Source organism: Schistocerca gregaria, chromosome 1, assembly GCF_023897955.1.
Source record: "Schistocerca gregaria isolate iqSchGreg1 chromosome 1, iqSchGreg1.2, whole genome shotgun sequence".
Classification (NCBI taxonomy): Eukaryota; Metazoa; Arthropoda; class Insecta; order Orthoptera; family Acrididae; genus Schistocerca; species Schistocerca gregaria.
In genome coordinates, this window is record NC_064920.1 from 467,221,931 (window position 1) to 467,244,861 (window position 22,931).

Sequence of the window (22,931 nt, forward strand, 5' to 3'; positions counted from 1 at the left end):
GCCGTGGCCACATATTTAAAATCCAGTATGACACTCTGACGCTCGCCACTAATAATGGCGGCTTAAACTTAACGAATGTTACTAAAAAGTCGCAGGCTCTGTACATCTCCAATACATTTCAACAATGGAGACAATCCGGCAGCTGTATCGCCGCGCACTTGCTATCTGAAATAGCTCCAGATGACCTCTCTCCACCCATTAATGTGCAGCACATACCGAGCGGACTTTACCATTTACGATGGTTTTTAATAGAATATAGCTACCTACGTTCAAGAATTCCGGAAAAAGACATGACAAACGTAAAAGAAATATATGGCAAATTGATGGGAGAAAAGAAGAACAACAAAATAGAACAAAACTATCCATGTTCTAACTGGAAAGTGATATGGGCAAATATTCATAACCGTAACTTAGCTACTCATCTGAAAGCAACATGGTACTTTGTTGTAAATAGGAAAGTTGCAACAAACTCGAAACTTCATTCGATCCACTTAGCGGATTCGCCTTTGTGTGCAACGTGTAGTTTAATTGATAACGAAGAACATCGTTTCGTGTGCGACAAGGTTAAAGATATCTGGCTGAATGTCCGACGAAAGCTGGCACTCATCCTTCGAACGTCACCTAACGCTATAACGCCTGCGGACTTTTTGACACCGGATGATGTACCCTTTCCTAACACGAAACGCAACGCAGTCAATTGGCTGAAAGCGGCAACGGTCCATTACCTCTTCACGAAGGAAGAGAAAAGCCAAGAGGATTTTTGGATCTCTCTGCTAACTGAGCATCACATGTTACTGAAGACTAGTAAATATAAAGAAACATACGCAAATTTTTTAATCAAGACCTTGATGTAAAAGAATTAACAAGAAATATCTGCGGACACAGAAGACAAACGTAAGAGAGTGTTCACCACTACTAACTTACTTAACAATCGTGAAAAAAAAAAAAAAAAAATTATTTTAGTTTTTACCGGAATTGCCGTTCTTTGAGTTCAACGTTTATTAATTTATTTTTCAAGAAGCCATTATAAATAGTTGCTTCTCACCGAATATGGTTTGTTTTTTAAGCATTTTCAGAGAGAAGAGGCAGTTTCGAAATGCCCTCTGACGTTTCTTTGTCAAGGAAGACTATTTGCTTTAAGTGTGACAACAAAAAACAGCGATGAAGAAGGAAACAAACTGAACATAACTTCTGTTTCTACCTACTGAAGACTTCATTCTATTTTCACATTATCAATAAGCCCAAAGAAGGGGTACATTAGTTTCACCACGATAAAGGGATTAACTTCGTCTCATCAGTTTATGGTAATGTACATGGCGTGAGAAGCCGACGCCGATGAAGGCGAATTATGGAGAGCGCAAGGATGGGCTAAAAGGGGTGATGGGAGGCCCAAAAAAAAAAAAAAAGTGGCTAAAATAGGTGGTTCTGAACCAGGAGGCCCGCGTTCTATTCCCGGTACGGGAAATGCGCATTTTTGTTGCTCCTCTTATGCGACTTGTCTCGACTATGCTCGACTGACGCTACGCTGACGCGTGCAGAAAGCTACGTTAGGTATGATTCACGGCAACAGCCGACGGCGAGAGAGATGCGGCTTCTGTCCACTTGTTATCGAGCCACATACCTGTAGTGAAGAGGCTTGGAGGACTGCAAGACATTGCCCCGCCACGGAGGAGAATGCAGCTAACCACTGTAGTTAGTTTCCTGACAGCGCAGGCACGCTCATTTGTTTGTATACATGTGATGGAGAACGTGTCTGACACTGCTGTGGCGTCACACTGTGGGCTGTGCTTTGCTGTGTACCGCCACTTGCAATCCCGCCAGCGGCTTTTGAGGGCGCCTCCGTGGCCGTGATCGTCTAGTGGTTAGGACATGTCGTTGTGGCCGCAATAACCCATGTTCGAATCGTGGTCACGGCTTTTTGAAAGTTTTGCCTTGCTGCCGCTGCTATAGCGATAGTGCACGAGTACTCAACATTACAGTGCTCTCTTGATTTTTCACTCGTGTTGCGCAGGCCACAGTTTATACTATCACTTCATCACCAACACGTAATGTCACCTCCCAGAGCGCGGACGTCCGCTGCTCTCTGCAGTCGAAACGGGCAGTTGTTTGAAGTGCGATGGTTGAGCAGCCAGTGCCAGCAGAACAGGAAGCTGTGACGTACACTGTTTCTACAAATGCTAGGAACACCGGCGCCCAATGCAGCCAGCGCACGTAGCGTGGCCGAGCGCTCTAAGGCGCTGGTTAAAGTCACCAGTCTGTTCGTAGGCGTGGGTTCGAATCCCAGCGCTGCTCCTCCTCAACAACGACAGCTACAGACAAGTGGCGTCGCTCCCATACGGCGGGAACGGCATTTTCGTATTGTGGATGGCCTAAAGAGACGCTTCCAGTGGGAGAGCAGTGGAAATACATGGCACAGCGATTGCCAAGACACTTAACGTTTTGCCGCTCTTGGTCAAATGGTTACGTGGCCGAGCGGTCTAAGGCGCTGGTTTTAGGCACCAGTCTCTTCGGAGGCGTGGGTTCGAATCCCACCGTTGCCAATTTTTACGTCTCATTTTTTGTGCCGCTGCGGTGTTTTATCGTGGGGTAGGACACAGCTCTTGTGACGCGCCTGTTGTGTAGGTAGCGTGGCCGAGAGGTCTAAGCTGCTGGTTTCAGGCACCAGTCTCTTTGGAGGAGTGGGTTCCAATCCCACAGCTGCCAAACGTGTAAATGATTCCTGTGTCGAAGACGGCTGCACTTACTGCCTGCAAAGAAAACAGCTTCTGCTTCGTGAATTGCCGTAGAACAGTGTGTGGTGCAACGACAGGATTTGTAGGCGCCTTTTGCTCTCATCATTGCCGGCGTTCGTCTCGACGAAATGCCTCCAGAGTACGCTGTTCTATAACGTGAGAGAGTGGATTTGTTACAGTTGTCGTCAGTTAACCGTGTGTGCTTGCTGCGTTCGATAAAGATCACTGCCGTCGTTAACCTTATGGTCTAGTGGCTAGGATAGGTGGTTCTGAACCAGGAGGCCCGCGTTCTATTCCCGGTACGGGAAATGCGCATTTTTGTTGCTCCTCTTATGCGACTTGTCTCGACTATGCTCGACTGACGCTACGCTGACGCGTGCAGAAAGCTACGTTAGGTATGATTCACGGCAACAGCCGACGGCGAGAGAGATGCGGCTTCTGTCCACTTGTTATCGAGCCACATACCTGTAGTGAAGAGGCTTGGAGGACTGCAAGACATTGCCCCGCCACGGAGGAGAATGCAGCTAACCATTGTAGTTAGTGTCCTGACAGCGCAGGCACGCTCATTTGTTTGTATACATGTGATGGAGAACGTGTCTGACACTGCTGTGGCGTCACACTGTGGGCTGTGCTTTGCTGTGTACCGCCACTTGCAATCCCGCCAGCGGCTTTTGAGGGCGCCTCCGTGGCCGTGATCGTCTAGTGGTTAGGACATGTCGTTGTGGCCGCAATAACCCATGTTCGAATCGTGGTCACGGCAGTTTTGAAAGTTTTGCCTTGCTGCCGCTGCTATAGCGATAGTGCACGAGTACTCAACATTACAGTGCTCTCTTGATTTTTCACTCGTGTTGCGCAGGCCACAGTTTATACTATCACTTCATCACCAACACGTAATGTCACCTCCCAGAGCACGGACGTCCGCTGCTCTCTGCAGTCGAAACGGGCAGTTGTTTGAAGTGCGATGGTTGAGCAGCCAGTGCCAGCAGAACAGGAAGCTGTGACGTACACTGTTTCTACAAATGCTAGGAACACCGGCGCCCAATGCAGCCAGCGCACGTAGCGTGGCCGAGCGCTCTAAGGCGCTGGTTAAAGTCACCAGTCTGTTCGTAGGCGTGGGTTCGAATCCCAGCGCTGCTCCTCCTCAACAACGACAGCTACAGACAAGTGGCGTCGCTCCCATACGGCGGGAACGGCATTTTCGTATTGTGGATGGCCTAAAGAGACGCTTCCAGTGGGAGAGCAGTGGAAATACATGGCACAGCGATTGCCAAGACACTTAACGTTTTGCCGCTCTTGGTCAAATGGTTACGTGGCCGAGCGGTCTAAGGCGCTGGTTTTAGGCACCAGTCTCTTCGGAGGCGTGGGTTCGAATCCCACCGTTGCCAATTTTTACGTCTCATTTTTTGTGCCGCTGCGGTGTTTTATCGTGGGGTAGGACACAGCGCTTGTGACGCGCCTGTTGTGTAGGTAGCGTGGCCGAGAGGTCTAAGCTGCTGGTTTCAGGCACCAGTCTCTTTGGAGGAGTGGGTTCCAATCCCACAGCTGCCAAACGTGTAAATGATTCCTGTGTCGAAGACGGCTGCACTTACTGCCTGCAAAGAAAACAGCTTCTGCTTCGTGAATTGCCGTAGAACAGTGTGTGGTGCAACGACAGGATTTGTAGGCGCCTTTTGCTCTCATCATTGCCGGCGTTCGTCTCGACGAAATGCCTCCAGAGTACGCCGTTCTATAACGTGAGAGAGTGGATTTGTTACAGTTGTCGTCAGTTAACCGTGTGTGCTTGCTGCGTTCGATAAAGATCACTGCCGTCGTTAACCTGTATGGTCTAGTGGCTAGGATAGGTGGTTCTGAACCAGGAGGCCCGCGTTCTATTCCCGGTACGGGAAATGCGCATTTTTGTTGGTCCTCTTATGCGACTTGTCTCGACTTTGCTCGACTGACGCTGCGCTGATGCGTGCAGAAAGCTACGTTAAGAATGATTCACGGCAACAGCCGACGGCGAGAGAGATGCGGCTTCTGTCCACTTGTTATCGAGCCACATACCTGTAGTGAAGAGGCTTGGAGGACTGCAAGACATTGCCCCGCCACGGAGGAGAATGCAGCTAACCACTGTAGTTAGTGTCCAGACAGCGCAGGCACGTTCATTTGTTTGTATACATGTGATGGAGAACGTGTCTGACACTGCTGTGGCGTGACACTGTGGGCTGTGCTTTGCTGTGTACCGCCACTTGCAATCCTGCCAGCTGCTTTTGAGGGCGCCTCCGTGGCCGTGATCGTCTAGTGGTTAGGACATGGCGTTGTGGCCGCAATAACCCATGTTCGAATCGTGGTCACGGCAGTTTTGAAAGTTTTGCCTTGCTGCCGCTGCTATAGCGATAGTGCACGAGTACTCAACATTACAGTGCTCTCTTGATTTTTCACTCGTGTTGCGCAGGCCACAGTTTATACTATCACTTCATCACCAACACGTAATGTCACCTCCCAGAGCGCGGACGTCCGCTGCTCTCTGCAGTCGAAACGGGCAGTTGTTTGAAGTGCGATGGTTGAGCAGCCAGTGCCAGCAGAACAGGAAGCTGTGACGTACACTGTTTCTACAAATGCTAGGAACACCGGCGCCCAATGCAGCCAGCGCACGTAGCGTGGCCGAGCGCTCTAAGGCGCTGGTTAAAGTCACCAGTCTGTTCGTAGGCGTGGGTTCGAATCCCAGCGCTGCTCCTCCTCAACAACGACAGCTACAGACAAGTGGCGTCGCTCCCATACGGCGGGAACGGCATTTTCGTATTGTGGATGGCCTAAAGAGACGCTTCCAGTGGGAGAGCAGTGGAAATACATGGCACAGCGATTGCCAAGACACTTAACGTTTTGCCGCTCTCGGTCAAACGGTATTGTGGCCGAGCGGTCGAAGGCGCTGGTTTTAGGCACCAGTCTCTTCGGAGGCGTGGGTTCGAATCCCACCATTGCCAATTTTTACGTCTCATTTTTTGTGCCGCTGCGGTGTTTTATCGTGGGGTAGGACACAGCTCTTGTGACGCGCCTGTTGTGTAGGTAGCGTGGCCGAGAGGTCTAAGCTGCTGGTTTCAGGCACCAGTCTCTTTGGAGGAGTGGGTTCCAATCCCACAGCTGCCAAACGTGTAAATGTTTCCTTTGTCAAAGACGGCTGCACTTACTGCCTGCAAGGAAAACAGCTTCTGCTTTGTGAATTGCCGTAGAACAGTGTGTGGCGCAACGACAGGATTTGTAGGCGCCTTTTGCTCTCATCATTGCCGGCGTTCGTCTCGACGAAATGCCTCCAGAGTACGCCGTTCTATAACGTGAGAGAGTGGATTTGTTACAGTTGTCGTCAGTTAACCGTGTGTGCTTGCTGCGTTCGATAAAGATCACTGCCGTCGTTAACCTGTATGGTCTAGTGGCTAGGATAGGTGGTTCTGAACCAGGAGGCCCGCGTTCTATTCCCGGTACGGGAAATGCGCATTTTTGTTGCTCCTCTTATGCGACTTGTCTCGACTATGCTCGACTGACGCTACGCTGACGCGTGCAGAAAGCTACGTTAGGTATGATTCACGGCAACAGCCGACGGCGAGAGAGATGCGGCTTCTGTCCACTTGTTATCGAGCCACATACCTGTAGTGAAGAGGCTTGGAGGACTGCAAGACATTGCCCCGCCACGGAGGAGAATGCAGCTAACCACTGTAGTTAGTTTCCTGACAGCGCAGGCACGCTCATTTGTTTGTATACATGTGATGGAGAACGTGTCTGACACTGCTGTGGCGTCACACTGTGGGCTGTGCTTTGCTGTGTACCGCCACTTGCAATCCCGCCAGCGGCTTTTGAGGGCGCCTCCGTGGCCGTGATCGTCTAGTGGTTAGGACATGTCGTTGTGGCCGCAATAACCCATGTTCGAATCGTGGTCACGGCTTTTTGAAAGTTTTGCCTTGCTGCCGCTGCTATAGCGATAGTGCACGAGTACTCAACATTACAGTGCTCTCTTGATTTTTCACTCGTGTTGCGCAGGCCACAGTTTATACTATCACTTCATCACCAACACGTAATGTCACCTCCCAGAGCGCGGACGTCCGCTGCTCTCTGCAGTCGAAACGGGCAGTTGTTTGAAGTGCGATGGTTGAGCAGCCAGTGCCAGCAGAACAGGAAGCTGTGACGTACACTGTTTCTACAAATGCTAGGAACACCGGCGCCCAATGCAGCCAGCGCACGTAGCGTGGCCGAGCGCTCTAAGGCGCTGGTTAAAGTCACCAGTCTGTTCGTAGGCGTGGGTTCGAATCCCAGCGCTGCTCCTCCTCAACAACGACAGCTACAGACAAGTGGCGTCGCTCCCATACGGCGGGAACGGCATTTTCGTATTGTGGATGGCCTAAAGAGACGCTTCCAGTGGGAGAGCAGTGGAAATACATGGCACAGCGATTGCCAAGACACTTAACGTTTTGCCGCTCTTGGTCAAATGGTTACGTGGCCGAGCGGTCTAAGGCGCTGGTTTTAGGCACCAGTCTCTTCGGAGGCGTGGGTTCGAATCCCACCGTTGCCAATTTTTACGTCTCATTTTTTGTGCCGCTGCGGTGTTTTATCGTGGGGTAGGACACAGCTCTTGTGACGCGCCTGTTGTGTAGGTAGCGTGGCCGAGAGGTCTAAGCTGCTGGTTTCAGGCACCAGTCTCTTTGGAGGAGTGGGTTCCAATCCCACAGCTGCCAAACGTGTAAATGATTCCTGTGTCGAAGACGGCTGCACTTACTGCCTGCAAAGAAAACAGCTTCTGCTTCGTGAATTGCCGTAGAACAGTGTGTGGTGCAACGACAGGATTTGTAGGCGCCTTTTGCTCTCATCATTGCCGGCGTTCGTCTCGACGAAATGCCTCCAGAGTACGCTGTTCTATAACGTGAGAGAGTGGATTTGTTACAGTTGTCGTCAGTTAACCGTGTGTGCTTGCTGCGTTCGATAAAGATCACTGCCGTCGTTAACCTTATGGTCTAGTGGCTAGGATAGGTGGTTCTGAACCAGGAGGCCCGCGTTCTATTCCCGGTACGGGAAATGCGCATTTTTGTTGCTCCTCTTATGCGACTTGTCTCGACTATGCTCGACTGACGCTACGCTGACGCGTGCAGAAAGCTACGTTAGGTATGATTCACGGCAACAGCCGACGGCGAGAGAGATGCGGCTTCTGTCCACTTGTTATCGAGCCACATACCTGTAGTGAAGAGGCTTGGAGGACTGCAAGACATTGCCCCGCCACGGAGGAGAATGCAGCTAACCATTGTAGTTAGTGTCCTGACAGCGCAGGCACGCTCATTTGTTTGTATACATGTGATGGAGAACGTGTCTGACACTGCTGTGGCGTCACACTGTGGGCTGTGCTTTGCTGTGTACCGCCACTTGCAATCCCGCCAGCGGCTTTTGAGGGCGCCTCCGTGGCCGTGATCGTCTAGTGGTTAGGACATGTCGTTGTGGCCGCAATAACCCATGTTCGAATCGTGGTCACGGCAGTTTTGAAAGTTTTGCCTTGCTGCCGCTGCTATAGCGATAGTGCACGAGTACTCAACATTACAGTGCTCTCTTGATTTTTCACTCGTGTTGCGCAGGCCACAGTTTATACTATCACTTCATCACCAACACGTAATGTCACCTCCCAGAGCACGGACGTCCGCTGCTCTCTGCAGTCGAAACGGGCAGTTGTTTGAAGTGCGATGGTTGAGCAGCCAGTGCCAGCAGAACAGGAAGCTGTGACGTACACTGTTTCTACAAATGCTAGGAACACCGGCGCCCAATGCAGCCAGCGCACGTAGCGTGGCCGAGCGCTCTAAGGCGCTGGTTAAAGTCACCAGTCTGTTCGTAGGCGTGGGTTCGAATCCCAGCGCTGCTCCTCCTCAACAACGACAGCTACAGACAAGTGGCGTCGCTCCCATACGGCGGGAACGGCATTTTCGTATTGTGGATGGCCTAAAGAGACGCTTCCAGTGGGAGAGCAGTGGAAATACATGGCACAGCGATTGCCAAGACACTTAACGTTTTGCCGCTCTTGGTCAAATGGTTACGTGGCCGAGCGGTCTAAGGCGCTGGTTTTAGGCACCAGTCTCTTCGGAGGCGTGGGTTCGAATCCCACCGTTGCCAATTTTTACGTCTCATTTTTTGTGCCGCTGCGGTGTTTTATCGTGGGGTAGGACACAGCGCTTGTGACGCGCCTGTTGTGTAGGTAGCGTGGCCGAGAGGTCTAAGCTGCTGGTTTCAGGCACCAGTCTCTTTGGAGGAGTGGGTTCCAATCCCACAGCTGCCAAACGTGTAAATGATTCCTGTGTCGAAGACGGCTGCACTTACTGCCTGCAAAGAAAACAGCTTCTGCTTCGTGAATTGCCGTAGAACAGTGTGTGGTGCAACGACAGGATTTGTAGGCGCCTTTTGCTCTCATCATTGCCGGCGTTCGTCTCGACGAAATGCCTCCAGAGTACGCCGTTCTATAACGTGAGAGAGTGGATTTGTTACAGTTGTCGTCAGTTAACCGTGTGTGCTTGCTGCGTTCGATAAAGATCACTGCCGTCGTTAACCTGTATGGTCTAGTGGCTAGGATAGGTGGTTCTGAACCAGGAGGCCCGCGTTCTATTCCCGGTACGGGAAATGCGCATTTTTGTTGGTCCTCTTATGCGACTTGTCTCGACTTTGCTCGACTGACGCTGCGCTGATGCGTGCAGAAAGCTACGTTAAGAATGATTCACGGCAACAGCCGACGGCGAGAGAGATGCGGCTTCTGTCCACTTGTTATCGAGCCACATACCTGTAGTGAAGAGGCTTGGAGGACTGCAAGACATTGCCCCGCCACGGAGGAGAATGCAGCTAACCACTGTAGTTAGTGTCCAGACAGCGCAGGCACGTTCATTTGTTTGTATACATGTGATGGAGAACGTGTCTGACACTGCTGTGGCGTGACACTGTGGGCTGTGCTTTGCTGTGTACCGCCACTTGCAATCCTGCCAGCTGCTTTTGAGGGCGCCTCCGTGGCCGTGATCGTCTAGTGGTTAGGACATGGCGTTGTGGCCGCAATAACCCATGTTCGAATCGTGGTCACGGCAGTTTTGAAAGTTTTGCCTTGCTGCCGCTGCTATAGCGATAGTGCACGAGTACTCAACATTACAGTGCTCTCTTGATTTTTCACTCGTGTTGCGCAGGCCACAGTTTATACTATCACTTCATCACCAACACGTAATGTCACCTCCCAGAGCGCGGACGTCCGCTGCTCTCTGCAGTCGAAACGGGCAGTTGTTTGAAGTGCGATGGTTGAGCAGCCAGTGCCAGCAGAACAGGAAGCTGTGACGTACACTGTTTCTACAAATGCTAGGAACACCGGCGCCCAATGCAGCCAGCGCACGTAGCGTGGCCGAGCGCTCTAAGGCGCTGGTTAAAGTCACCAGTCTGTTCGTAGGCGTGGGTTCGAATCCCAGCGCTGCTCCTCCTCAACAACGACAGCTACAGACAAGTGGCGTCGCTCCCATACGGCGGGAACGGCATTTTCGTATTGTGGATGGCCTAAAGAGACGCTTCCAGTGGGAGAGCAGTGGAAATACATGGCACAGCGATTGCCAAGACACTTAACGTTTTGCCGCTCTCGGTCAAACGGTATTGTGGCCGAGCGGTCGAAGGCGCTGGTTTTAGGCACCAGTCTCTTCGGAGGCGTGGGTTCGAATCCCACCATTGCCAATTTTTACGTCTCATTTTTTGTGCCGCTGCGGTGTTTTATCGTGGGGTAGGACACAGCTCTTGTGACGCGCCTGTTGTGTAGGTAGCGTGGCCGAGAGGTCTAAGCTGCTGGTTTCAGGCACCAGTCTCTTTGGAGGAGTGGGTTCCAATCCCACAGCTGCCAAACGTGTAAATGTTTCCTTTGTCAAAGACGGCTGCACTTACTGCCTGCAAGGAAAACAGCTTCTGCTTTGTGAATTGCCGTAGAACAGTGTGTGGCGCAACGACAGGATTTGTAGGCGCCTTTTGCTCTCATCATTGCCGGCGTTCGTCTCGACGAAATGCCTCCAGAGTACGCCGTTCTATAACGTGAGAGAGTGGATTTGTTACAGTTGTCGTCAGTTAACCGTGTGTGCTTGCTGCGTTCGATAAAGATCACTGCCGTCGTTAACCTGTATGGTCTAGTGGCTAGGATAGGTGGTTCTGAACCAGGAGGCCCGCGTTCTATTCCCGGTACGGGAAATGCGCATTTTTGTTGCTCCTCTTATGCGACTTGTCTCGACTTTGCTCGACTGACGCTACGCTGACGCGTGCAGAAAGCTACGTTAAGTATGAATCACGGCAACAGCCGACGGCGAGAGAGATGCGGCTTCTGTCCACTTGTTATCGAGCCACATACCTGTAGTGAAGAGGCTTGGAGGACTGCAAGACATTGCCCCGCCACGGAGGAGAATGCAGCTAACCACTGTAGTTAGTGTCCAGACAGCGCAGGCACGTTCATTTGTTTGTATACATGTGATGGAGAACGTGTCTGACACTGCTGTGGCGTGACACTGTGGGCTGTGCTTTGCTGTGTACCGCCACTTGCAATCCCGCCAGCTGCTTTTCAGGGCGCCTCCGTGGCCGTGATCATCTAGTGTTTAGGACATGGCGTTGTGGCCGCAATAACCCAGGTTCGAATCGTGGTCACGGCAGTTTTGAAAGTTTTGCCTTGCTGCCGCTGCTATAGCGATAGTGCACGAGTACTCGACATTACAGTGCTCTTTTGATTTTTCACTCGTGTTGCGCAGGCCACAGTTTATACTATCACTTCATCACCAACACGTAATGTCGCCTCCCAGAGCGCGGACGTCCGCTGCTCTCTGCAGTCGAAACGGGCAGTTGTTTGAAGTGCAATGGTTGAGCAGCCAGTGCCAGCAGAACAGGAAGCTGTGACGTACACTGTTTCTACAAATGCTAGGAACACCGGCGCCCAATGCAGCCAGCGCACGTAGCGTGGCCGAGCGCTCTAAGGCGCTGGTTAAAGTCACCAGTCTGTTCGTAGGCGTGGGTTCGAATCCCAGCGCTGCTCCTCCTCAACAACGACAGCTACAGACAAGTGGCGTCGCTCCCATACGGCGGGAACGGCATTTTCGTATTGTGGATGGCCTAAAGAGACGCTTCCAGTGGGAGAGCAGTGGAAATACGTGGCACAGCGATTGCCAAGACACTTAACGTTTTGCCGCTCTTGGTCAAATGGTAATGTGGCCGAGCGGTCTAAAGCGCTGGTTTTAGGCACCAGTCTCTTCGGAGGTGTGGGCTCGAATCCCACCGTTGCCAATTTTTACGTCTCATTTTTTGTGCCGCTTCGGTGTTTTATTGTGGGGTAGGACACAGCTCTTGTGACGCGCCTGTTGTGTAGGTAGCGTGGCCGAGAGGTCTAAGCTGCTGGTTTCAGGCACCAGTCTCTTTGGAGGAGTGGGTTCCAATCCCACAGCTGCCAAACGTGTAAATGTTTCCTTTGTCAAAGACGGCTGCACTTACTGCCTGCAAGGAAAACAGCTTCTGCTTTGTGAATTGCCGTAGAACAGTGTGTGGCGCAACGACAGGATTTGTAGGCGCCTTTTGCTCTCATCATTGCCGGCGTTCGTCGCGACGAAATGCCTCCAGAGTACGCCATTCTATAACGTGAGAGAGTGGATTTGTTACAGTTGTCGTCAGTTAACCGTGTGTGCTTGCTGCGTTCGATAAAGATCACTGCCGTCGTTAACCTGTATGGTGTAGTGGCTAGGATAGGTGGTTCTGAACCAGGAGGCCCGCGTTCTATTCCCGGTACGGGAAATGCGCAATTTTGTCGCTCCTCTTATGCGACTTGTCTCGACTTTGCTCGACTGACACTAGGCTGACGTGTGCAGAAAGCTACGTTAAGTATGATTCACGGCAACAGCCGACGGCGAGAGAGATGCGGCTTCTGTCCACTTGTTATCGAGCCACATACCTGTAGTGAAGAGGCTTGGAGGACTGCACGACATTGCCACGGAGGAGAATGCAGCTAACCACTGTAGTTAGTGTCCTGACAGCGCAGGCACGTTCATTTGTTTGTATACATGTGATGGAGAACGTGTCTGACACTGCTGTGGCGTGACACTGTGGGCTGGGCTTTGCTGTGTACCGCCACTTGCAATCCCGCCAGCGGCTTTTGAGTTGAGGGCGCCTCCGTGGCCGTGATCGTCTAGTGGTTAGGACATGGCGTTGTGGCCGCAATAACCCAGGTTCGAATCGTGGTCACGGCAGTTTTGAAAGTTTTGCCTTGCTGCCGCTGCTATAGCGATAGTGCACGAGTACTCGACATTACAGTGCTCTCTTGATTTTTCACTCGTGTTGCGCAGGCCACAGTTTATACTATCACTTCATCACCAACACGTAATGTCGCCTCCCAGAGCGCGGACGTCCGCTGCTCTCTGCAGTCGAAACGGGCAGTTGTTTGAAGTGCGATGGTTGAGCAGCCAGTGCCAGCAGAACAGGAAGCTGTGACGTACACTGTTTCTACAAATGCTAGGAACACCGGCGCCCAATGCAGCCAGCGCACGTAGCGTGGCCGAGCGCTCTAAGGCGCTGGTTAAAGTCACCAGTCTGTTCGTAGGCGTGGGTTCGAATCCCAGCGCTGCTCCTCCTCAACAACGACAGCTACAGACAAGTGGCGTCGCTCCCATACGGCGGGAACGGCATTTTCGTATTGTGGATGGCCTAAAGAGACGCTTCCAGTGGGAGAGCAGTGGAAATACATGGCACAGCGATTGCCAAGACACTTAACGTTTTGCCGCTCTTGGTCAAACGGTAACGTGGCCGAGCGGTCTAAGGCGCTGGTTTTAGGCACCAGTCTCTTCGGAGGCGTGGGTTCGAATCCCACCGTTGCCAATTTTTACGTCTCATTTTTTGTGCTGCTGCGGTGTTTTATCGTGGGGTAGGACACAGCTCTTGTGACGCGCCTGTTGTGTAGGTAGCGTGGCCGAGAAGTCTAGGCTGCTGGTTTCAAGCACCAGTTACTTTGGAGGAGTGGGTTCCAATCCCACAGCTGCCAAACGTGTAAATGTTTCCTGTGTCGAAGACGGCTGCACTTACTGCCTGCAAAGAAAACAGCTTCTGCTTCGTGAATTGCCGTAGAACAGTGTGTGGTGCAACGACAGGATTTGTAGGCGCCTTTTGCTCTCATCATTGCTGGCGTTCGTCTCGACGAAATGCCTTCAGAGTACGCCGTTCTATAACGTGAGAGAGTGGATTTTTTACAGTTGTCGTCAGTTAACCGTGTGTGCTTGCTGCGTTCGGTAAAGATCGCTGCCGTCGTTAACCAGTATGGTCTAGTGGCTAGGATAGGTGGTTCTCAACCAGGAGGCCCGCGTTCGTTTCCCGGTACGGGAAATGCGCATTTTTGTTGCTCCTCTTATGCGACGTGTCTCGAGTTTGGTCGACTGACGCTACGCTGACGCGTGCAGAAAGCTACGTTAAGTATGATTCACGGCAACAGCCGACGGCGAGAGAGATGCGGCTTCTGTCCACTTGTTATCGAGCCACATACCTGTAGTGAAGAGGCATGGAGGACTGCAAGACATTGCCCCGCCACGGAGGAGAATGCAGCTAACCACTGTAGTTAGTGTCCTGACAGCGCAGGCATGTTCATTTGTTTGTATACATGTGATGGAGAACGTGTCTGACACTGCTGTGGCGTGACACTGTGGGCTGGGCTTTGCTGTGTACCGCCACTTGCAATCCTGCCAGCTGCTTTTGAGGGCGCCTCCGTGGCCGTGATCGTCTAGTGGTTAGGACATGGCGTTGTGGCCGCAATAACCCAGGTTCGAATCGTGGTCACGGCAGTTTTGAAAGTTTTGCCTTGCTGCCGCTGCTATAGCGATAGTGCACGAGTACTCGACATTACAGTGCTCTCTTGATTTTTCACTCGTGTTGCGCAGGCCACAGTTTATACTATCACTTCATCACCAACACGTAATGTCGCCTCCCAGAGCGCGGACGTCCGCTGCTCTCTGCAGTCGAAACGGGCAGTTGTTTGAAGTGCGATGGTTGAGCAGCCAGTGCCAGCAGAACAGGAAGCTGTGACGTACACTGTTTCTACAAATGCTAGGAACACCGGCGCCCAATGCAGCCAGCGCACGTAGCGTGGCCGAGCGCTCTAAGGCGCTGGTTAAAGTCACCAGTCTGTTCGTAGGCGTGGGTTCGAATCCCAGCGCTGCTCCTCCTCAACAACGACAGCTACAGACAAGTGGCGTCGCTCCCATACGGCGGGAACGGCATTTTCGTATTGTGGATGGCCTAAAGAGACGCTTCCAGTGGGAGAGCAGTGGAAATACATGGCACAGCGATTGCCAAGACACTTAACGTTTTGCCGCTCTTGGTCAAACGGTAACGTGGCCGAGCGGTCGAAGGCGCTGGTTTTAGGCACCAGTCTCTTCGGAGGCGTGGGTTCGAATCCCACCGTTGCCAATTTTTACGTCTCATTTTTTGTGCTGCTGCGGTGTTTTATCGTGGGGTAGGACACAGCTCTTGTGACGCGTCTGTTGTGTAGGTAGCGTGGCCGAGAAGTCTAGGCTGCTGGTTTCAAGCACCAGTCACTTTGGAGGAGTTGGTTCCAATCCCACAGCTGCCAAACGTGTAAATGTTTCCTGTGTCGAAGACGGCTGCACTTACTGCCTGCAAAGAAAACAGCTTCTGCTTCGTGAATTGCCGTAGAACAGTGTGTGGTGCAACGACAGGATTTGTAGGCGCCTTTTGCTCTCATCATTGCTGGCGTTCGTCTCGACGAAATGCCTTCAGAGTACGCCGTTCTATAACGTGAGAGAGTGGATTTTTTACAGTTGTCGTCAGTTAACCGTGTGTGCTTGCTGCGTTCGGTAAAGATCGCTGCCGTCGTTAACCAGTATGGTCTAGAGGCTAGGATAGGTGGTTCTGAACCAGGAGGCCCGCGTTCGATTCCCGGTACAGGAAATGCGCATTTTTGTTGCTCCTCTTATGTGACGTGTCTCGAGTTTGGTCGACTGACGCTACGCTGACGCGTGCAGAAAGCAACGTTAAGTATGATTCAAGGCAACAGCCGACGGCGAGAGAGATGCGGCTTCTGTCTACTTGTTATCGAGCTACATACCTGTAGTGAAGAGGCTTGGAGGTCTGCAAGACATTGCCCCGCCACGGAGCAGAATGCAGCTAACCACTGTAGTTAGTGTCCTGACAGCGCAGGCATGTTCATTTGTTTGTATACATGTGATGGAGAACGTGTCTGACACTGCTGTGGCGTGACACTGTGGGCTGGGCTTTGCTATGTACCGCCACTTGCAATCCCGCCAGCTGCTTTTTGAGGGCGCCTCCGTGGCCGTGATCGTCTAGTGGTTAGGACATGGCGTTGTGGCCGCAATAACCCAGGTTCGAATCGTGGTCACGGCAGTTTTGAAAGTTTTGCCTTGCTGCCGCTGCTATAGCGATAGTGCACGAGTACTCGACATTACAGTGCTCTCTTGATTTTTCACTCGTGTTGCGCAGGCCACAGTTTATACTATCACTTCATTACCAACACGTAATGTCGCCTCCCAGAGCGCGGACGTCCGCTGCTCTCTGCAGTCGAAACGGGCAGTTGTTTGAAGTGCGATGGTTGAGCAGCCAGTGCCAGCAGAACAGGAAGCTGTGACGTACTCTGTTTCTACAAATGCTAGGAACACCGGCGCCCAATGCAGCCAGCGCACGTAGCGTGGCCGAGCGCTCTAAGGCGCTGGTTAAAGTCACCAGTCTGTTCGTAGGCGTGGGTTCGAATCCCAGCGCTGCTCCTCCTCAACAACGACAGCTACAGACAAGTGGCGTCGCTCCCATACGGCGGGAACGGCATTTTCGTATTGTGGATGGCCTAAAGAGACGCTTCCAGTGGGAGAGCAGTGGAAATACATGGCACAGCGATTGCCAAGACGCTTAACGTTTTGCCGCTCTTGGTCAAACGGTAACGTGGCCGAGCGGTCTAAGGCGCTGGTTTTAGGCACCAGTCTCTTTGGAGGCGTGGGTTCGAATCCCACCGTTGCCAATTTTTACGTCTCATTTTTTGTGCTGCTGCGGTGTTTTATCGTGGGGTAGGACACAGCTCTTGTGACGCGCCTGTTGTGTAGGTAGCGTGGCCGAGAAGTCTAGGCTGCTGGTTTCAAGCACCAGTCACTTTGGAGGAGTGGGTTCCAATCCCACAGCTGCCAAACGTGTAAATGTTTCCTGTGTCGAAGACGGCTGCACTTACTGCCTGCAAAGAAAACAGCTTCTGCTTCGTGAATTGCCGTAGAACAGTGTGTGGTGCAACGACAGGATTTGTAGGCGCCTTTTGCTCTCATCATTGCTGGCGTTCGTCTCGACGAAATGCCTTCAGAGTACGCCGTTCTATAACGTGAGAGAGTGGATTTTTTACAGTTGTCGTCAGTTAACCGTGTGTGCTTGCTGCGTTCGGTAAAGATCGCTGCCGTCGTTAACCAGTATGGTCTAGTGGCTAGGATAGGTGGTTCTCAACCAGGAGGCCCGCGTTCGATTCCCGGTACGGGAAATGCGCATTTTTGTTGCTCCTCTTATGCGACGTGTCTCGAGTTTGGTCGACTGACGCTACGCTGACGCGTGCAGAAAGCTACGTTAAGTATGATTCACGGCAACAGCCGACGGCGAGAGAGATGCGGCTTCTGTCCACTTGTTATCGAGCCACATACCTGTAGTGAAGAGGCATGGAGGACTGCAAGACATTGCCCCGCCACGGAGCAGAATGCAGCTAACCACTGTAGTTAGTGTCCTGACAGCGCAGGCATGTTCATTTGTTTGTATACATGTGATGGAGAACGTGTCTGACACTGCTGTGGCGTGACACTGTGGGCTGGGCTTTGCTGTGTACCGCCACTTGCAATCCTGCCAGCTGCTTTTGAGGGCGCCTCCGTGGCCGTGATCGTCTAGTGGTTAGGACATGGCGTTGTGGCCGCAATAACCCAGGTTCGAATCGTGGTCACGGCAGTTTTGAAAGTTTTGCCTTGCTGCCGCTGCTATAGCGATAGTGCACGAGTACTCGACATTACAGTGCTCTCTTGATTTTTCACTCGTGTTGCGCAGGCCACAGTTTATACTATCACTTCATCACCAACACGTAATGTCGCCTCCCAGAGCGCGGACGTCCGCTGCTCTCTGCAGTCGAAACGGGCAGTTGTTTGAAGTGCGATGGTTGAGCAGCCAGTGCCAGCAGAACAGGAAGCTTTGACGTACACTGTTTCTACAAATGCTAGGAACACCGGCGCCCAATGCAGCCAGCGCACGTAGCGTGGCCGAGCGCTCTAAGGCGCTGGTTAAAGTCACCAGTCTGTTCGTAGGCGTGGGTTCGAATCCCAGCGCTGCTCCTCCTCAACAACGACAGCTACAGACAAGTGGCGTCGCTCCCATACGGCGGGAACGGCATTTTCGTATTGTGGATGGCCTAAAGAGACGCTTCCAGTGGGAGAGCAGTGGAAATACATGGCACAGCGATTGCCAAGACACTTAACGTTTTGCCGCTCTTGGTCAAACGGTAACGTGGCCGAGCGGTCGAAGGCGCTGGTTTTAGGCACCAGTCTCTTCGGAGGCGTGGGTTCGAATCCCACCGTTGCCAATTTTTACGTCTCATTTTTTGTGCTGCTGCGGTGTTTTATCGTGGGGTAGGACACAGCTCTTGTGACACGCCTGTTGTGTAGGTAGCGTGGCCGAGAAGTCTAGGCTGCTGGTTTCAAGCACCAGTCACTTTGGAGGAGTTGGTTCCAATCCCACAGCTGCCAAACGTGTAAATGTTTCCTGTGTCGAAGACGGCTGCACTTACTGCCTGCAAAGAAAACAGCTTCTGCTTCGTGAATTGCCGTAGAACAGTGTGTGGTGCAACGACAGGATTTGTAGGCGCCTTTTGCTCTCATCATTGCTGGCGTTCGTCTCGACGAAATGCCTTCAGAGTACGCCGTTCTATAACGTGAGAGAGTGGATTTTTTACAGTTGTCGTCAGTTAACCGTGTGTGCTTGCTGCGTTCGGTAAAGATCGCTGCCGTCGTTAACCAGTATGGTCTAGTGGCTAGGATAGGTGGTTCTGAACCAGGAGGCCCGCGTTCGATTCCCGGTACGGGAAATGCGCATTTTTGTTGCTCCTCTTATGCGACGTGTCTCGAGTTTGGTCGACTGACGCTACGCTGACGCGTGCAGAAAGCAACGTTAAGTATGATTCAAGGCAACAGCCGACGGCGAGAGAGATGCGGCTTCTGTCTACTTGTTATCGAGCTACATACCTGTAGTGAAGAGGCTTGGAGGTCTGCAAGACATTGCCCCGCCACGGAGGAGAATGCAGCTAACCACTGTAGTTAGTGTCCTGACAGCGCAGGCACGTTCATTTGTTTGTATACATGTGATGGAGAACGTGTCTGACACTGCTGTGGCGTGACACTGTGGGCTGGGCTTTGCTATGTACCGCCACTTGCAATCCCGCCAGCTGCTTTTTGAGGGCGCCTCCGTGGCCGTGATCGTCTAGTGGTTAGGACATGGCGTTGTGGCCGCAATAACCCAGGTTCGAATCGTGGTCACGGCAGTTTTGTAAGTTTTGCCTTGCTGCCGCTGCTATAGCGATAGTGCACGAGTACTCGACATTACAGTGCTCTCTTGATTTTTCACTCGTGTTGCGCAGGCCACAGTTTATACTATCACTTCATCACCAACACGTAATGTCGCCTCCCAGAGCGCGGACATCCGCTGCTCTCTGCAGTCGAAACGGCAGTTGTTTGAAGTGCGATGGTTGAGCAGCCAGTGCCAGCAGAACAGGAAGCTTTGACGTACACTGTTTCTACAAATGCTAGGAACACCGGCGCCCAATGCAGCCAGCGCACGTAGCGTGGCCGAGCGCTCTAAGGCGCTGGTTAAAGTCACCAGTCTGTTCGTAGGCGTGGGTTCGAATCCCAGCGCTGCTCCTCCTCAACAACGACAGCTACAGACAAGTGGCGTCGCTCCCATACGGCGGGAACGGCATTTTCGTATTGTGGATGGCCTAAAGAGACGCTTCCAGTGGGAGAGCAGTGGAAATACATGGCACAGCGATTGCCAAGACACTTAACGTTTTGCCGCTCTTGGTCAAACGGTAACGTGGCCGAGCGGTCTAAGGCGCTGGTTTTAGGCACCAGTCTCTTCGGAGGCGTGGGTTCGAATCCCACCGTTGCCAATTTTTACGTCTCATTTTTTGTGCTGCTGCGGTGTTTTATCGTGGGGTAGGACACAGCTCTTGTGACGCGCCTGTTGTGTAGGTAGCGTGGCCGAGAAGTCTAGGCTGCTGGTTTCAAGCACCAGTCTCTTTGGAGGAGTGGGTTCCAATCCCACAGCTGCCAAACGTGTAAATGTTTCCTGTGTCGAAGACGGCTGCACTTACTGCCTGCAAAGAAAACAGCTTCTGCTTCGTGAATTGCCGTAGAACAGTGTGTGGTGCAACGACAGGATTTGTAGGCGCCTTTTGCTCTCATCATTGCTGGCGTTCGTCTCGACGAAATGCCTTCAGAGTACGCCGTTCTATAACGTGAGAGAGTGGATTTTTTACAGTTGTCGTCAGTTAACCGTGTGTGCTTGCTGCGTTCGGTAAAGATCGCTGCCGTCGTTAACCAGTATGGTCTAGTGGCTAGGATAGGTGGTTCTGAACCATGAGGCCCGCGTTCGATTCCCGGTACTGGAAATGCGCATTTTTGTTGCTCCTCTTATGCGACGTGTCTCGAGTTTGGTCGACTGACGCTACGCTGACGCCTGCAGAAAGCTACGTTAAGTATGATTCACGGCAACAGCCGACGGCGAGAGAGATGCGGCTTCTGTCCACTTGTTATCGAGCCACATACCTGTAGTGAAGAGGCTTGGAGGTCTGCAAGACATTGCCCCGCCACGGAGGAGAATGCAGCTAACCACTGTAGTTAGTGTCCTGACAGCGCAGGCATGTTCATTTGTTTGTATACATGTGATGGAGAACGTGTCTGACACTGCTGTGGCGTGACACTGTGGGCTGTGCTTTGCTGTGTACCGCCACTAGCAATCCCGCCAGCTGCTTTTGAGGGCGCCTCCGTGGCCGTGATCGTCTAGTGGTTAGGACATGGCGTTGTGGCCGCAATAACCCAGGTTCGAATCGTGGTCACGGCAGTTTTGAAAGTTTTGCCTTGCTGCCGCTGCTATAGCGATAGTGCACGAGTACTCGACATTACAGTGCTCTCTTGATTTTTCACTCGTGTTGCGCAGGCCACAGTTTATACTATCACTTCATCACCAACACGTAATGTCGCCTCCCAGAGCGCGGACGTCCGCTGCTCTCTGCAGTCGAAACGGGCAGTTGTTTGAAGTGCGATGGTTGAGCAGCCAGTGCCAGCAGAACAGGAAGCTGTGACGTACACTGTTTCTACAAATGCTAGGAACACCGGCGCCCAATGCAGCCAGCGCACGTAGCGTGGCCGAGCGCTCTAAGGCGCTGGTTAAAGTCACCAGTCTGTTCGTAGGCGTGGGTTCGAATCCCAGCGCTGCTCCTCCTCAACAACGACAGCTACAGACAAGTGGCGTCGCTCCCATATGGCGGGAACGGCATTTTCGTATTGTGGATGGCCTAAAGAGACGCTTCCAGTGGGAGAGCAGTGGAAATACATGGCACAGCGATTGCCAAGACACTTAACGTTTTGCCGCTCTTGGTCAAACGGTAACGTGGCCGAGCGTCTGCCTGCGGCAGCGGTGGTGAGCGGACCTCCAGGGCCAGCGCGCTGTGGCAGGAAGTGTTTACGTCAGGCGGTGAGTCGCGTGCTTACAGCGTCTGCTTATTAGTCTTCGTTCCGTTCTGTAGGATCTGATATGGAATTATGAATCCGACTAACAGGCAAGATACCTTGAAGTTTACCTTTGATAGGAACTTTTCGAAACCAAATTCGTTTGAAGTTGAAGCATGGTTAGAGGAAACAGCTAAGATTACTTTTGATGACATTGTAGGGATAAATTTCTCTATCGTGACTAGTGTTGTTTATGTGAAATTAACGTCCTCCGAAATGTGTGATAGAATTGTGGAGTCCAGTGGAGGTGTACTGAAGTTTAAACATAGAGATGGTACCGTCAGTGACGTCAGCATTACGCATGCTGGACTAGGCATCCGAACGGCACGTATTTTCGAACTCCCGTTTGTAATATCAGCCGCGCAAATAAATTCTGCGTTAACACCTTACGGGAGGGTCATTAATAATTTTGCGGAGCGTTGGTCCAAAGCCCACAAATTTCCGGTGCTTAACGGCGTCAGGCAGGTTAAGATCGATCTACAGAAGCACATACCTTCATATATTTACGTAGGTGGACATCGCGGAATTGTCATATATGATGGGCAGCCAAAAACGTGTGCCGGCTGTGGTGCGCCCGGCCACGTGCGCTCTGAATGTATACAAAGACGCGTGACGCAGATACCTGTCGGTGAAGCCGCTAGCCCCCCTGTGACGACGGCACTGCCACTGACATACGCTGCCGCGGCTACTGGTTTTCCACCCGCGACCCCGCCTGTAGATGCCCCTCGTTTGAATGATGTTTTGGCCGATAACGTCAAAGAACCGAGTGCTGACGCGGCACCGCCGCTACCACACTCAGAGATGGAGGTAACGACGGATGACTCCCCAGTGGTTGATGCCACTGGTACTGAGGATGAAGCAGACGTTGTGTTCCCGGCGGATCAACCCCAGAGTCAACAGTCCACTTCGGATGTTGATGATACCGCGAACCCTAACAGGAAGCCTTCCAAAAAGAAGCGGAGACTTGCACATCAAGGAGCCAATCAGCTCGCCCCACAGCTCCGCGAAAAAGCGAAACGAATAAGCAGCCAACTGAGTCAGAACACTTCTGAATCCTCTGAAGCTGGTCTCCCTGCGTCTGGTCGAATGGACGTTGATCCTGTAGTGTCTCCCCCTGTGAATCCACGACGGGTGGAAGATAGTGATACCTCGAGTAGAGTCGTTTTGCCGGATACCCACGCTCAAGGAAACGCAGGATCGCTTTTGTCAGAGGCCACTCTCACTGGGAATTGGGCACAGGAAATGGAAGTATTGGATGCGAGCAATGATGCGGCTGTCATGCGGACCATTGAGACGGAATCTTCGGCACCCCCCACAGAGCAGCATACACCAACCGTACCGGGAACTACAGGAACTCCGACTGACGCGCTTGGCCTCAATTTCGTTAGCCATCCTTCTAAGACTGTTTAATTAA

General features: G+C 52.1%; 11 non-coding genes across 11 annotated transcripts; all 11 read left to right on the forward strand.

Moving 5' to 3' along the window:
• The first annotated feature begins 2,458 nt into the window (after positions 1–2,458).
• Trnal-uag (transfer RNA leucine (anticodon UAG)) lies at positions 2,459–2,540 on the forward strand. Its single transcript has one exon. It is a non-coding gene; the product is annotated as a tRNA-Leu (tRNA).
• Positions 2,541–4,035: 1,495 nt separating this feature from the next.
• On the forward strand, positions 4,036–4,117 carry Trnal-uag (transfer RNA leucine (anticodon UAG)). The gene has a single exon. It is a non-coding gene; the product is annotated as a tRNA-Leu (tRNA).
• Positions 4,118–5,613: 1,496 nt separating this feature from the next.
• Positions 5,614–5,695, forward strand: Trnal-uag (transfer RNA leucine (anticodon UAG)). Its single transcript has one exon. It is a non-coding gene; the product is annotated as a tRNA-Leu (tRNA).
• Positions 5,696–7,190: 1,495 nt separating this feature from the next.
• Positions 7,191–7,272, forward strand: Trnal-uag (transfer RNA leucine (anticodon UAG)). Its single transcript has one exon. It is a non-coding gene; the product is annotated as a tRNA-Leu (tRNA).
• Positions 7,273–8,767: 1,495 nt separating this feature from the next.
• Positions 8,768–8,849, forward strand: Trnal-uag (transfer RNA leucine (anticodon UAG)). Its single transcript has one exon. It is a non-coding gene; the product is annotated as a tRNA-Leu (tRNA).
• Positions 8,850–10,345: 1,496 nt separating this feature from the next.
• On the forward strand, positions 10,346–10,427 carry Trnal-uag (transfer RNA leucine (anticodon UAG)). The gene has a single exon. It is a non-coding gene; the product is annotated as a tRNA-Leu (tRNA).
• A 3,074-nt stretch (positions 10,428–13,501) lies between these two features.
• Trnal-uag (transfer RNA leucine (anticodon UAG)) lies at positions 13,502–13,583 on the forward strand. Its single transcript has one exon. It is a non-coding gene; the product is annotated as a tRNA-Leu (tRNA).
• A 1,496-nt stretch (positions 13,584–15,079) lies between these two features.
• Positions 15,080–15,161, forward strand: Trnal-uag (transfer RNA leucine (anticodon UAG)). Its single transcript has one exon. It is a non-coding gene; the product is annotated as a tRNA-Leu (tRNA).
• A 1,497-nt stretch (positions 15,162–16,658) lies between these two features.
• Trnal-uag (transfer RNA leucine (anticodon UAG)) lies at positions 16,659–16,740 on the forward strand. Its single transcript has one exon. It is a non-coding gene; the product is annotated as a tRNA-Leu (tRNA).
• Positions 16,741–18,236: 1,496 nt separating this feature from the next.
• Trnal-uag (transfer RNA leucine (anticodon UAG)) lies at positions 18,237–18,318 on the forward strand. Its single transcript has one exon. It is a non-coding gene; the product is annotated as a tRNA-Leu (tRNA).
• Positions 18,319–19,814: 1,496 nt separating this feature from the next.
• Trnal-uag (transfer RNA leucine (anticodon UAG)) lies at positions 19,815–19,896 on the forward strand. The gene has a single exon. It is a non-coding gene; the product is annotated as a tRNA-Leu (tRNA).
• Positions 19,897–22,931: the final 3,035 nt, after the last annotated feature.